Source organism: Pinus tabuliformis, chromosome 3_1, assembly GCF_031772625.1.
Source record: "Pinus tabuliformis cultivar Carrire ecotype Pingquan chromosome 3_1, CPIR1, whole genome shotgun sequence".
Classification (NCBI taxonomy): Eukaryota; Viridiplantae; Streptophyta; class Pinopsida; order Pinales; family Pinaceae; genus Pinus; species Pinus tabuliformis.
The window spans coordinates 877,656,282-877,670,589 of record NC_142301.1 but is presented as its reverse complement, the minus strand read 5'-3'; positions in this window follow the sequence as shown (position 1 = coordinate 877,670,589).

The window sequence follows — 14,308 nt, the reverse complement described above, 5'->3', positions numbered from 1 at the left end:
TCCCACCCATTTTTTGAGGGAAGGGGCTTTGTACCTCATGTACTCAGATATTATTGTATTCAGTCCTGGCTCATATTTATCCAGGTGTATTATGTATACGGGACACATTGTATTATTTTTTGGCTCTGTTATGCCAGCCTACCATGTACCATTCATCATGTACTTCATTGCTCAGTTTTATATTTATGGGTGAACCATTATTTTTGTACTAAGTTATATCAGCGGGTATGGGTATGCCTCACCCACCTCTTTGAGGTCCGATACCACAACATAAAAGGAGACTTGCATTAGCCTCGCCCCCTCTGTCCCTATCCTCTTTCACTTCAGCTTCATTGGTCTCTCTCTCTCTCTCTCTGACTCCCCTCTGTTATCTATTGATTGTGTCTTTACAACGTACTTCAGTCATACTCTCTCTCTCTCTGACTCCCCTCTGTTATCTATTGATTGTGTCTTTACAACGTACTTCGGTCATACGTTTTGCTCCTAACACTCGTACATTGGGGGGAAATTTGTTATCACCAAAAAATTGATCATCTAACCTAATTTACTAGATGGATCGAAGTACACCAGGTAAAGACAAGTTTACCATAGTAAAATTGCTTTCACTGTGATAAATTACTCAATAAACCACCTTTGTTAAGTAATTTATAGTTAAATCCATGAAGAATAATTAAATAAATCACTATTTATAAATAAAAGTTTAAATACTTTTTCCCTCCTAAACAAATATAATAAAATATTCCATGTGGTTATTCCAAGAATAGGATGACTAATATTTTATTAGTGCTCATTATTCAGGGATAACTCAATATTTTGTTATAAATAGAAGGGTTTTCAATTCATTATTCACTTTTGATTATTTTCATTCTTGCACTCATTGTTGTAACTCTGATTATTTTCATTGTCGCACACCATATTTTTGTTCAGTTTACACATTATAGAGGAGAGAGACTCTACACAAGCTGAAGACGTTTGAGGATAGCCAAGAACCCATCCCATAGAGGGGGACTGGTAACATCTATTTGTTCCTTTCATAGGTGTTATAATAAAATTATTCTTTACATATCTAATTTCCATTGGATGATTGGAGTTATTACTCTTTATTTTTGTTGTTTAACTATGATTGTGGTATAGATCCGGAATTGATCTGGATTTAAACAAGAATGCAACAAAATTACAGAGATATCCATAAACACAGAGATGCAGCGGAAATAATACTTCATTTCATTAATGTAAAATACTGAAATATGCTTACAAATAGAAATGGAAATAAACCAGTTAGGGCAATGGTAGTTTATCTCTGAGAAGAGATGTGGCGGCTACATGCCTCTGAACTGTGTTACAATGAGGCTCGAAGGCCTATTTATTGTTGGGAAACAGTAGAAAACCCTTGACATCCCAAAACCTAACCCTAGAAGATGAAACGCCAAATTGTGGGCCCCGTTTTGGGTAAGTTGGTACATCAACTTCCCGGGGTCGTAACTTTGGCACCTGATCTTCGTTTGACACATACAATAGCTCGTTAGAAAGATATATCCAAGCACTAAAACTTTGGGAAGAGCAACATCGGTCCTTGGCCCCTTGTTTCTCCCAGATTTCCCAAAAACGTCGTTTAGGGCCTCAATACGGCTCCGGAAGTTCAAGACCCGAAAAAAACTGCTAAAAATAGTAAATTGTGCTATAATTACGGAAACTGAAAAACTGAAAGAGACAGTTGTGGGGGTCTAAATGGGATAGGTGGGTGGCCACCAACATCCACCTGGATCATTCCTCCCCCCTTAGGAAGAAATGGTCCCCATTGCATTGAGTTCCTCCATCTGCTGAACTTGGTCCCCGGTGAGATGTTCTGCAATCTCGGATGTGTCCAGTAATGGTGGGAAGCATGGTCGAGGGCGGTACACATTGAACATTTGGTGCAGTGAAGGAATGAGGGAATGTTGTTCTCCAAAGCATTGTTTCCCAAAACCTTAGTAATGGTGTAAGGACCATGTCGGAGTGGTCTGAACTTCTGATGGGCCCTTGTAAGGCGTTCTTTCTACAGATGCAACCAGAGTTTGTTGCCCACCTAAAACTTGTGTGGTGCCCTTGTGGGTGAGGAGAAGTTGTTCCTGTGTTCTGTCATGACCGTATCCCTTTGCTTCTACTGTTGCGTGGAGGAACCCTTTGCAGGGGTCTTGGATGTGGCGACGATCTTCCCCTTACTTTGGGAGCGAACTAGATAGAAAATAAATTTTCTAGTCTGTGATATGAGCTTGCTGCCTTTCTTAGCAGCGATCAAAGAGGTGGTAGTAAGTGGGGCTACCTCCGGTATCCTGTATAATGAATTACCCAAAGAAATAATAACAGCGCGAGGCCTTGACTCATACACAGCATGTTTCCTCCACAAGTATGGTTGGCCTAATAATACATCGCAAACATCCAGAGGTGTCACATCACACAATACCTCGTCTGTGAAGGGTTTGATGCTGTCGGAAAGGCAGCGCTGCTAGCAAACTCGGAGATCTCGTCCTTGGTGAAGCCACTCGATATTGTACGATTGCGGGTGTGGTGTAGTCGGTAGGCCCAACCGCTTCACAACCTCTGCTGAAATCAGGTTCTTTTGGCTGCCACTGTCGACAATGACTTGCAGCGGCGAACCCTTCACCCACATCCTTGAGTGGAAAAGACACTCCCCCTCCTCTGGATCTTCGGGCTCATTCTTCTAGATCTTGGCGGTGGCAACAGTGGCACTGGGCTCTGCATCAATGATCTGCTTCCTTTTGCCATTCCCCTTGTTGGGTTCTGACTCAGGGTCGGCATGCATCCGATTCGGAAGCCTTCAACTCAGCCACCAGCGACTGCTTGGATTGACACTCACTTGTTTTGTGAGTGGGGATCTTATGGAACTCACACCACTTTCCTGTGTCCTTCTTTGAATTCGTGGTGTTGTTATTTTCTTGCCTCTTCGATGGGTTGTCTTGGGTCACCCAGCCTTGGGTTTGTCCTTTGGTCTTTGAATTTGCAGATCCAAAGTCTCGCTTCTTTTGTTTAAACTTCTGCTCGATTTTGATAGCATATTAGTACGTCGTTCCGAGCGAGGAGATGTTCAGGAACTCCATCTCTTCCCAGATGTACCTGTGTAGGTAGCCGCGGTATTTGAGTACCAAAAGTAGCTCAGAATCCTTGATACCCAACTGCGTGAAAAGGGTATGAAAAATGTTTGTGAACTCTGGCACATCTTGGTCCCTTCCCTGTCGCGGCGTAGTCCACTTTATGTATTTGTCCTCATAGCTTTTGACAGGGTAGTACTGCTCCTTGATGGCATCCCGGAATGAATTCCAAGTGGGTGTGGCTAAAAATAGTGAGCCCTTACTTTCATCCTTCTGCTCCCAGTAGGTTTCCCACCAGTCCTTGACGTGCAGGGCTACTTTGAGAAGAGCAAAAATAATATTTTCTGAACTCGAAAATTCATGAACAGAAAAATACCATTCTAACAGATTTAACCATTTATCTACGGCATTTGCATCTATCCAACCCTTGAATATGGGTATTTCAAAATTAACATGTAGCTTAAATGATGTGGCATTTCTAGAGTCGTTGTTGGAAAGTCGATGCATCGCCTCTGGGTAGCCACTGAAGGATCTGCGCAAAGTTGTCCATCATCGCGTTCGTTGTTCCTCAAGAGCTTCTTCAAGCAAGATTTTACTAGGATCTCCTACCCCCTCGTCTTTCTTTTCATCCACCATGGGAGGCCGTCGAGATTTTCGAGGCTGGTCTTGCAAAGGTTTGACCAGTTCAAGCCCTAACTCCCTATATCCCAACCTCGCTGGGGACATGTAAAGAAAAACAGAGAAAAAGCAGACCGCTCTGATACCACTGATCTGGATTTAAACAGGAACACAACAAATTACAGAGATAACCATAAACACAAAGATGCAGCAGAAATAATACTTCATTTCATTAATGCAAAATACTAAAATATGCTTACAAATAGAAATGGAAATAAACCAGTTAGGGCGATGGTAGCTTATCTCTAAGAAGAGATGTGGCAGCTACATGCCTCTAAATTGTGTTACAATGAGGCTTGAAGGCCTATTTATTGTTGAGAAACAATGGAACACCCTTAACATCCCCAAACCTAACCATAGAAGATGAAACGCCAAATTGTGGCCCCCGTTTTGTGTAAGTTGGCACATCAACTTCCCAGGGTCGTAACTTTGGAACCTGATCTTCATTTGACATGTACAATGGCTCGTTGGAAAGATCTATCCGAGCACTACAACTTTGGGAAGAGCAACATCAATCAATGGACCCATGTTGCTCCTAGATTTCCCAAAAAGCATCGTTTAGGGCCTCAAAACGGCTTTGGAAGTTCAAGACCTGAAAAACTACTAAAAATAGTAAATTGTGCGACAATTACGGAAACTAAAAAACTGAAAGAGACAGTTGTGGCGGTCCAAATGGGATAGGTGGGTGGCCACCAACATCCACTTGGATCAAGACTTTGCCAAGTTTTGTTTCTATCAGCACCTGCGGATCTACAATGTTTAGCAGCCATTTATATGGTTGAGATTGTTTTTTATCCACAATCTTAAGTGGGTTCTTTTCGTACATCTTTGAGAAGAAAACACTACAACAATATGGAAGGAAATGAATAGCCTATCTCTTTTATGACTGCTAGTCTACAAGGGCTAGAATTAAATTATCCTGCCATTGGCAAACAAGTGTATGATGTATATAAGGAAGTTAATTATTTCAGGCCCTATTTACTAAAAGCTCATACAATTATATTTGTACCTCATCTAGCAATAAGAACATTGTTCGTGCAACAAGAGCTGGGTGAGAAGAGGACTAATTGGATGATATTTCTTTAAGAGTATGATCCGGAGTTCAAACCATTTCATACCATAAAGGGTCATGGCTTATGTAATCTAGCCGCTGGCAAGGGATGCTCCTGAATAAGATTTGTCAAAATGGGAGCAAGAGATTGAAATGTATAATATTGAACGTGTTCCTCAGTCCACGTCTACAATGTCATGGTATGCAAATTTACGACAATTTTTGGAGCATGGCACCTTGCCCTCACACTTATCAAATAAATAGAAGAGGTTCATTCATTTAAAATATGTATATTACCAATTAATGCATGGAGTTATTTTTCATAAGCACCACAATGGTGTCCTACTGAGATTCTTAAAGTCGTAGGATACAGATTAGGTCTTGAAATATTTACACGATGGACCAGAAAACGGTCACTATGCGGGCAACACTTCAGCACATAAAGTCATGAGGGTCAGTTATTATTGGCCCACTCTATTTAAGGATGTTCATTCTTATGTCTGCAAATGCCAAGCATGTCAGAGATGCACCGGTCACGATCAGAGGCTAGTTGCCCCACTGCTACCTGTAGCAATTGAAGAACCATTTCAACAGTGGGGCCTTGATGTTATTGGAGATATTTTTCCTCAATCATCAAAGAAACACTGGTATACTCTCACATAGACACATTACTTCACTCAATGGACAGAAGAAGTTCCTCTCAGATAAGTAAATGACTAGGAATTCTTTCACTTTTTGCAACAGAATATCATAACTAGGTTTGGCGTTCTTATGTCACTTGTCTTTGATATGTGACTTATTTTTCATCATTAAAAGTTAACTTTATGAATTCACATTGGAAAAAGGAATTGTATTGAAACATGCATCAAATTATTATTCGCAGGGAAATGGTTTGTTGAATCAACGAATAATAACCTTATTCCCATAATCAAGAAAATTTTCTTCTCTGAACAAAGGAATTGGCATAAAATTTTTACCAATGCTCTTTAGGCCGACCATGTAACTCCAAATCCTTCCCTGAGAACCTCGCCATACTTCCTAGTTTACAGTAAAGAAGTTATCTTAGCTATGAACCTATACCTTTCGGCCTTGTGACTCTCTAAAGAGTCACAAGGTAAACCTTGTCTTATGGTTCAAAGCAGGATATATACACTAATTAAATTTGAGGAAGAAAGGCTCAAGGCCAAAGACTCATTTGTTGAACATCAAAACTGTGTAAAGTGTTGGTTTGATAAGAAATCTGCAGGGGCAATGAGCTTTTATGTGGGTGACCTAGTACTGAAGTGGGATAAATCCCATGAAGAAAAGGGGAAACATACAAAGTTCCAACCTTTATGGATTGGACCATTTATCATTAATGAAAAACTCTACCACAATACTTTCAGGATGAAGTCATTAGATGGGAGGATTGACCCCCTTCCCATAAACGACCAAGATTTAAAGCATTATTTTCAATAGCATTTACAAGCTGCACTTCCTGTACAGTTTCTTTGTTTCTTTTCTTTTAATTTGCATCAGTTTTTTGTTTGTTATGTAATCGTGTCTTATTGTGTCTTGTTGCTGATAATTGTACATAAATAAGACCCCTTGTGTAAAAGTGCATGGCTCAAAAGGCTTTGTGGTGCAATCAAAGAGAAGTGTGACAACCACAACGCTTGGATTTATGTTGTTCTCCTTCTTTGTTTGGGAAAATTCCATAGGATGAGCTAAGGCCAAATGGAAAATATTATTCGTCCAATAGGAGAAACTTGAGGTAATCTACTAGATTTGTGCCTATGATGGTGTCTAAACCACTCAACTTGGTAGTATAAATATACTTGTGTGTTAGCGCTTGTCCGATTTAGTAGATAAGGTATAAGGGGAAAACCTAAAGCAAGAAAACCAAATCAGAGGTCTAAAAATACTTCTATGAAGGGGAAACCTCCTCTTCTCTCAATAAGTCGAGATACCTCTTCCGCTCGTTGAAAATAATAAGTGCTAATGCATAGTTCTATTAAAATAAATAAATAAAGGGTGAAATAAGAGAAAGACTTCCTATGCAGGGAAGTAAAGAAAGAGACCTCACCGGGGTATTGTCCAAGCTTGCTGGCAGCGAAGCAATATTTTTGCTCCTAAAGTGAATCCGTCAGGGTACTCTCAAGGCTTGTTGGCAACAGAGAAACACCAGATATGAAAACTCATACTATGAATATCATTAAACTCGTAGTAGACATTACCCTTTCCCATGTTGAAACAATTGTGATATGGTGTATCTTTTGTATGTGTTCAACCAAGTAGAGAAAAGTGAAGATGTTATGTATAAATCGAGTTTAAAGGGGTAAATCGAGGAAATCAATACTTCCTAAAGGTATAGCCCTCAGCCGAAAGTTATTCTCGGACAGAGAATTTGAATTTTTCCCAAGGTGTCACCAAGTATTGTCGGTGCTACAACACCCTGCAAAATTTCGCTACATTTGAATTTTGTAGACTACTACCATTGTCGTATCTAGAGTCACTTTGATCATAAAATGTCATTTCACATTATTCTATGTCTTTCAAGTGTCTTTGAATGGTCTCAAGTGTCATTGCATTGATCATAACATATTTTGGTGCATTTCATGTTCGTAACATCTTTGTTGTCTTAAAATGACACTTTTTGGTCGCAATCGCACACACTACACTTGTTGCACTCGGGGAATGTGTATAAAGTGGTGTTTCAACATATATTCACCATTTTTCAAGTTTTTTTAAGTTTTCTTAATGAGTTGGTATGTGTCGCATGTGGTTTTATGTGTAAACTAATGTTGCCCGCCCCTTGCCTCATTTTCTAGACTTAGACAAATTTTGGTTTCAAATTGACCTAATTAAGGCCAAGAGCACATGAGCACACTCTGAGGCCTTGATGGGGAATCCTTCATTGTTCGGAAGTGTGCCATACACCCTCTAGGAGCACAAGGCACATTTTTCAAGTCTATTTCCCCTTCCTTACTTCAAATTGCGCCCTTCAAAAGACCAAGTCTTCCTTAAGTGCACTCCTTTGACTCGAAGAAGTGCGCCCTCCCTGAGCACATAGGAACACCCTGAAGGCCTCAAGATTCATGCTTTAGCATTCCCTAATGCACCATGTATCCTCCAAACCCTTTGAGCACATGAGTGCACTCTGAAGGCACGAAGCTCTTCCCTTTAACCCTTCAACCTTTTGAAGTGCGTCCATGTGCTTAGAAGCTCATTTTTCCCCTTTGAGTGCACCAAAAAGGCATAAACAAAAAATATGCCTAAAACATGGTAGAATAGGAAATTTGCAAGCTCATGGGTTCTCATCATTAGTGATTGCAAACAAAGGCATTCCAAAAACATCGTGGCAAGCACACGTGAGGAAGCTGGGGAAAGAATAACAAACAAAGGAAGCACCGAAAGAACGAAGAACACACTTGAATCATGATGATCAAAGCACCCCAAAGACTCCATCCGATCAAAGACCCTTTGGAGGGTGGAGGACATCAACAATTGAAGTTGCATGAAGTATGAAGATACAGTTGGAAGCCATGTCACCATTGGAGAAATTCCATGTCATCAGTCACTATTAGTCCTAGTCATCAAATATAGTGACATGTCAAGTCTCATCACATGATGATGTGGAATTCATGATGTATTATTGTAATCATTCTAAAGACAAGAGTCATGTATGAACTAAAGATTCATGGAAGTCCAAAATATATGTAATACCAAAATTCATATGTAATTCCAAAAGTCATTTGGAATTCCAAAGGTTGTAGAAGTCCAAAGGTCACTAGAAGTTAGAAAGTCAAGAGTCATGAGGATGTGAAAGGTCATTCCTCAAGTTATAAATAGATCCTAATTTCTCATGTAAAGGACTTTTAAACTTGGCTTCTCCCACGAGGCATTAGAGAGACAGAGTTAGTACTTTTGGGGAGCAAGTAGTGGCTCTAACGCTCCACTATTGGAGCTAGTGGTGTTCATTGTATTTATGTATCTTGGGACTTTTGCTTAATATTGACACCTTCCAGGCCAACATGTTTTCACACATCGATTGTGAATTTTTCTAAGACTTTTCTTTGAATTTTTATGGTTCATGTTTTCTTTCATCAGCACTGGATTAATTGAACTATTTCGATTACTTTTGTAAATGTGTTGTTATGTTATAATGATCGTTGCATCCTTGTGAACTATTTCTCTTGATGTTAGATGAGTATTTCTCATTAATGTGTGTCTCCATTAGGGTACTACTATTACTTCTCTCTTAGAGACTCACTCCCCCCCCCCCCCTACCACGCAGTAAGAGAACCTAGATACATCTCCAATCGAACATTCACAAGGCATACTAGCTTTCTCATTCAAAAGGCCCTTGCACTTCTCTCTCGTGTTGATAGTTAAAGCCAAGGCATATCTTTAAGTAAATTACAATTGAGATGTATTCTGAATGGGACTCCTACACCAAACGATGTGAGGTCTAGTTGGAACTTTAGATCAGGTAGATCCCGTGTATGTTTGCGGTATCGAGCATTGTTAACAAGGCACTACATATTTTTATCTATTGATCAATCATTCTACTACTACCTTCTTCAAATATGAAAGGGGAATCATGTAGGGATGTCCTTTCTCCCCTCTCCTCTTCCTCCTATTTATTGAAGGGCTCAATGGAATAATTCATAATGTCATCTCAAATGGTAATCTAAAATTTATAGTAGTCATCCCCTCTTTTTCCCTCTTCCAGCTTCCTTTTGTGGAATAAAAACATCTTGGGGGTTGGGGGATGAAAAACATTTACCCTCTTCTCAAAGAAATTAGAAACTAAGAATGTTTGGGGATCAATTCAAGGCTCAAGCCTCTAGCCACAAGTTTTACAAGCTAAGTACCGCTCACAGGAATTCTTAATGGTATGTATAAGAAACCACAAGAAGAAGTTTTAAAATGGCTCCATTGTATAGAAAACCATCCTAAATTGTTTCTCACTCATTTTAAACTGGTTGATATTATATTGAATTAGGAATGAAACCCAATTACTTTTAGGCAAGGACCCCTAGATTTTAACCAAAAAAAACCACAAAATCCCAAGTCACCTATTTTAAAACTTAAACAAAGAGGGTCTATATTTTCTTAACCGAAACTAGCAATGAGGTTATGTGACAAGTTAGGTTTTCTAGATGTCATTGCAAGAGGTTGGGTTAGGATAACAACAACCACCTTTGGGGATAAATCCTATAACTTATTTTCAGAATTCCTTTGTCTTTCCATCCTTGGAGGACTAGCTGATTTGGTACATCGCTTTAGTGGTTACATCCCTAAGCTAGGCTACATGTTCAATTAAATGATCAAAATATAAATAAAATATTGACTTAATGTAAAGTTCAAGGGGGAACTTGGTGTAGTTTCGAATGAGATGGAATGAGTAATCAAAAGAATATTCCATTTGATACTACCACATTTTTCTTCTGTAGTTTAACCAAAATCATAATCAATACATTTTTGCACTCTTAAAAGAAACTGTGGGAAGCATGTAACATTCTAACTTAAAGAAAATTTAGAAGGCACATTTTCTTAATCAATGCACCTAGTTACATTTGAAGCATTGTGCATTCTTTAATAAAAGACACGTTGACATGCTTAATTTTATCACACACAAACTAAAACTTATCTCAAAACCTTCGCAGTCACTAAAATACCTCCATAATGTATAACCTAAGGAGGTTTACATTTCTATTTTAGTTGAAATATGTTCTTCTAGTGCATCTATAGTAATATGTTGAAATTATTTAAAATGAAATAATTGTATTTTTCTTCTCGATGGGGGTGAGGAATGGAGAGGAGGATGTTCCCGAGGGAATGTAGCGGCACCTATGGTAAGCACGTGGCTACAGGATGGCAGGCTGGCCCCATGGCCCTCCCACATTACCTTGAGTACAAAATACAGTAAATATTGGCATGGGAAACCTCAAGTCACATTGGGTCTTGCGAAGGGTGGTAAACGCATTAACGTTATGTATGGTGGCAAGGGTGTTCGATGCTCATTCTGCAGTAGAGAGAGTTTTGGAGCATATGTGTGGAGTGTTGGGAGAGGAGGATGGTGTTGCAGAGGTGCTCTGGGCCAGCCGAAGGGTCGGTATTGTCGTAGAATGTTCCCCCCTGCTAGTGGGTGTGGGTAGCTGTCAATTACGAAATTGGGCTTGGCAAGAGCGAGTCTTCAAGGAACGTGGTGTATGTGCATCTGACAGGGGTGGTTTGTTTTGGATTTTGGTTTGTTTGGTGTGGTTTCAGTCTGGGTTGGTTGCGAATTTTCCTTTGGTGGAGCGGGATTATTGAAGTGCACCTCCCCAGCTAGTTCACAAGATCCTGGGCTGCAGGGTGGTTCCATTGGCAAGCCTATTGTGCATTTTGGTTTGCTGTAATTGTGAGGGGTCACTTTAGGGGGGGTGTATGTTGCTGGTTCGAGGTGGGAAATAGCTTTGTAAGTTGTGGGTACCCAGCACTGAAGGGAACGGAGGTTCAGCTGGAGATGGTGGGCTTGACCCCTGCGTGGATTGTTTGGGAGTTATTGGAAGGGTGGTCTTCATCTCGCTTAGGTGGTTTCGGGGGTTCCAGCAAGGGACTTGTTAGGACACGGTCCCCTAGGGTCAGTTTTGGGGTAAAAAGCCCAAGTTTTGTTGTATAGAATGTAAAGTCTCCATAAGTTGTGGTCGCGGAGTGCGTAGATAGTAAAGTGTCATAAAGGGTTTTACCCTTCTTTTATGTAAGTTGAGTCAGATTTTGAAGATCTACCCATGGTTTGCGGACCATGGGAATGTATAAAAAGGTGTGTTTTAGATGTTTAAGGCAGTAGTATCGATGATGAAGATGAATGTAATGGGTCAGTAGAGGAAAGAGCGAAGAAGTCTTAGAGTAGAAGAGAGGCTTTGCAGCTGTGTGTGCAGAGGCCTAGAGTAGAGTCCGCAGCTGAGTGCGTGGACCCCTGCAGCTGAGTGCACAGGGAAGTCTTGAGTCTGTAAGCAGAACTGAAGTATTAATAAAGAGATTATTCCATAAATTCCTACGTTTTGTCCATTTACTTCTATTATGAATGAATGTGCTTTTATGTTGTAATGAATGATGGGTTTATGAAGTAATATTGTATTGATGTGTGAATTTACATAATTGATGTTGTTATATGAATGCACTTAATATTAACTATTTACGCGAAGCATATCTTATTGCATGTTAAAGTTCTCAATGCTTAGGCCAATCTGGGTAAACACGGGATTAGGAGTAATCACAGAGGCGCGTAAGTGGTTGATTCACCTGTTTAGGGTCCACGAAAGATAGTCGTAGAACTTCGCGAAGGTCTAGAGGTTGATTAAAGGAAGTTATATCGATAAGCCCTAAAGGCTTATCGATCTGCACGAAGGTAGGTTTAGGGCATAAAATGACATTACACTAATCTCTCGATGTGGAAACTTGGTTCCAGCATCCCCCCATACTGCTTCGGGTGAGACTTCACTCCGCGCTCCGCGGATTGATGCCGAAAGGGCCAGTAGTGTAGGGATTTGTTTGGAAAAACTAACTCTGAACCTGGGTCAGGACCCACTAATCCAACAAATGGTTCCATTTCCGGGACCGGGATCTGCATAAGGATATGTGTGATGTCACATCACTGGAATCCAACTAAGAAGTAAATTGAGGAGTGATTGGATAGAAAGATCCATGAATTCGTGGCGCAAGAAAACAGAAATCCACGCCTGACAAAAGAGTAGTGGTTGGAAAGATACTTGTACATAGAGATACACAAGATTTTCTTTTGTTCTTTCCCGATTGAACTATACAAGTGGATTGTTAAATTGGCAGATGGCCAAGGAAGGTGGAGGCTTAACGATCCAATAGTGTGGACCTCGGAGCTAGTGTGAATATTGGAAGCCTCTAAAGATAAGATCGTGTGCGCAGTCGATCACTGGCTTGATCGCATCATAGCGGGATTTGTTACAGAATTCGCGATCGACACCTCAGTTAGCTATAGTGAAGCAGAGCGACGCTTCTTCAAGGGATTGCGAGCTAAGTATTTAAGATCTTTGAATACTTGGATTAAGATGCTCTTGTTTGAAAATCGGGTTATGCCATTACCTTGATGTTTGGAGATATGCGAAGTGGAAAGCTCTTTAGGGATAAAGGGAGAACAAGCCCTGAATATAGCCCGTTGATTGAGCCTCCTCTGAGTGACGACGAAGGAGCAGCACAAGCTTCACCGCAGGGCGTTGTCCAATTAATAAGGCAAGGGTTTCCATGAATACCTCATCCATCCACACCACCTCCACCTTCACCTCCATAGCAAACACCTTCGCCCACACCGCCACCACATCCGCCACTATTCAGTATGTTGAATACAATAAAGTTTCCTATTTTCAAGGGCTTGGGAAATGAGGACCCGGACCAGTTTTGGTTCGTTGCGAAGGCCGTGTGAATGGCCCAGAATATTACAGATTATCATATGAAGAAAGCTCAGTTGGTTACAGCTCTTCAGGATCACGCGCTAACATGGTACATTAAGTACCGCACTGATAACCCGATGGCTTCGTTAGCAGACACTCAGACTGCGCTGAATAAGGAATCGACCCAAATCTAAATCGCAATCAGTCATTGGATTCAAGGAAATCATGATGAGGCATGGTGAAACACCATGGGAGCTGGATCAAAGATTGAAATGCCAGATCCATGAAGCTAACATGAATCTTACAGATGGGTAGCACTGCGAATGGTTTGTAGCTTCACTCTTACCCCATCTAAGGGTTGCTTTATCGCAAAAAAATATTGGGACCTAGGCGAAAGCCCTGGAAATTGCGATGAGATTGCATGAGACATCGATTCAAGATGTTGATTTGGGAGTTCAGCAGATTCACGCGAAGTTGCAGAATCTTTTCCTAGAGTTTCAAAGCCTGAAGAAGGATAGAGTGGCTCAGCCAGAGGTGCACGAAGAAGTTTGGTGTCTGAAATGTAAGAGCCAGGGGCATGATAAATATCACTGCCCTGTCTTCGTGAATTATGTTACAAGGAGGAGGTCCAATGCTCTAAGTCGGAATCTCAAGAAGGGCCTGTGCTATGGTGTGCTATTTGTCAGGTTATTGGAAAACATGTCATAGACAATTGTCACTTGTTACATAAATTTGTGCAAACACCACAACAACTCTTCTGCAACTTCTGCAAATCGATGGGCCATGATGAGCGTAATTGTTGTAGCTATGAACTGATGATGGAAAGAATGCACACGTATCGAATGCAGATAGAGACTCGACCTCTGAATCAAGGCATTGGGGGAGCACGCGGGGGATATTGGGTGTGCGAACGAGGACGAGGAGGAGGAGGACCTAGTAGAGGTCGGGGACAAGTCATTTGTTACAATTGTGGAGTGTCAGGACACTACACACATGAGTGTACGAGCCCGGCACGCCTATTGTGTCGATACTGTACTCATTTTGATCACGCGGTAGAAGATTGCCCTGTATTGATAGCTAAGATGCAGGAGAAGAGG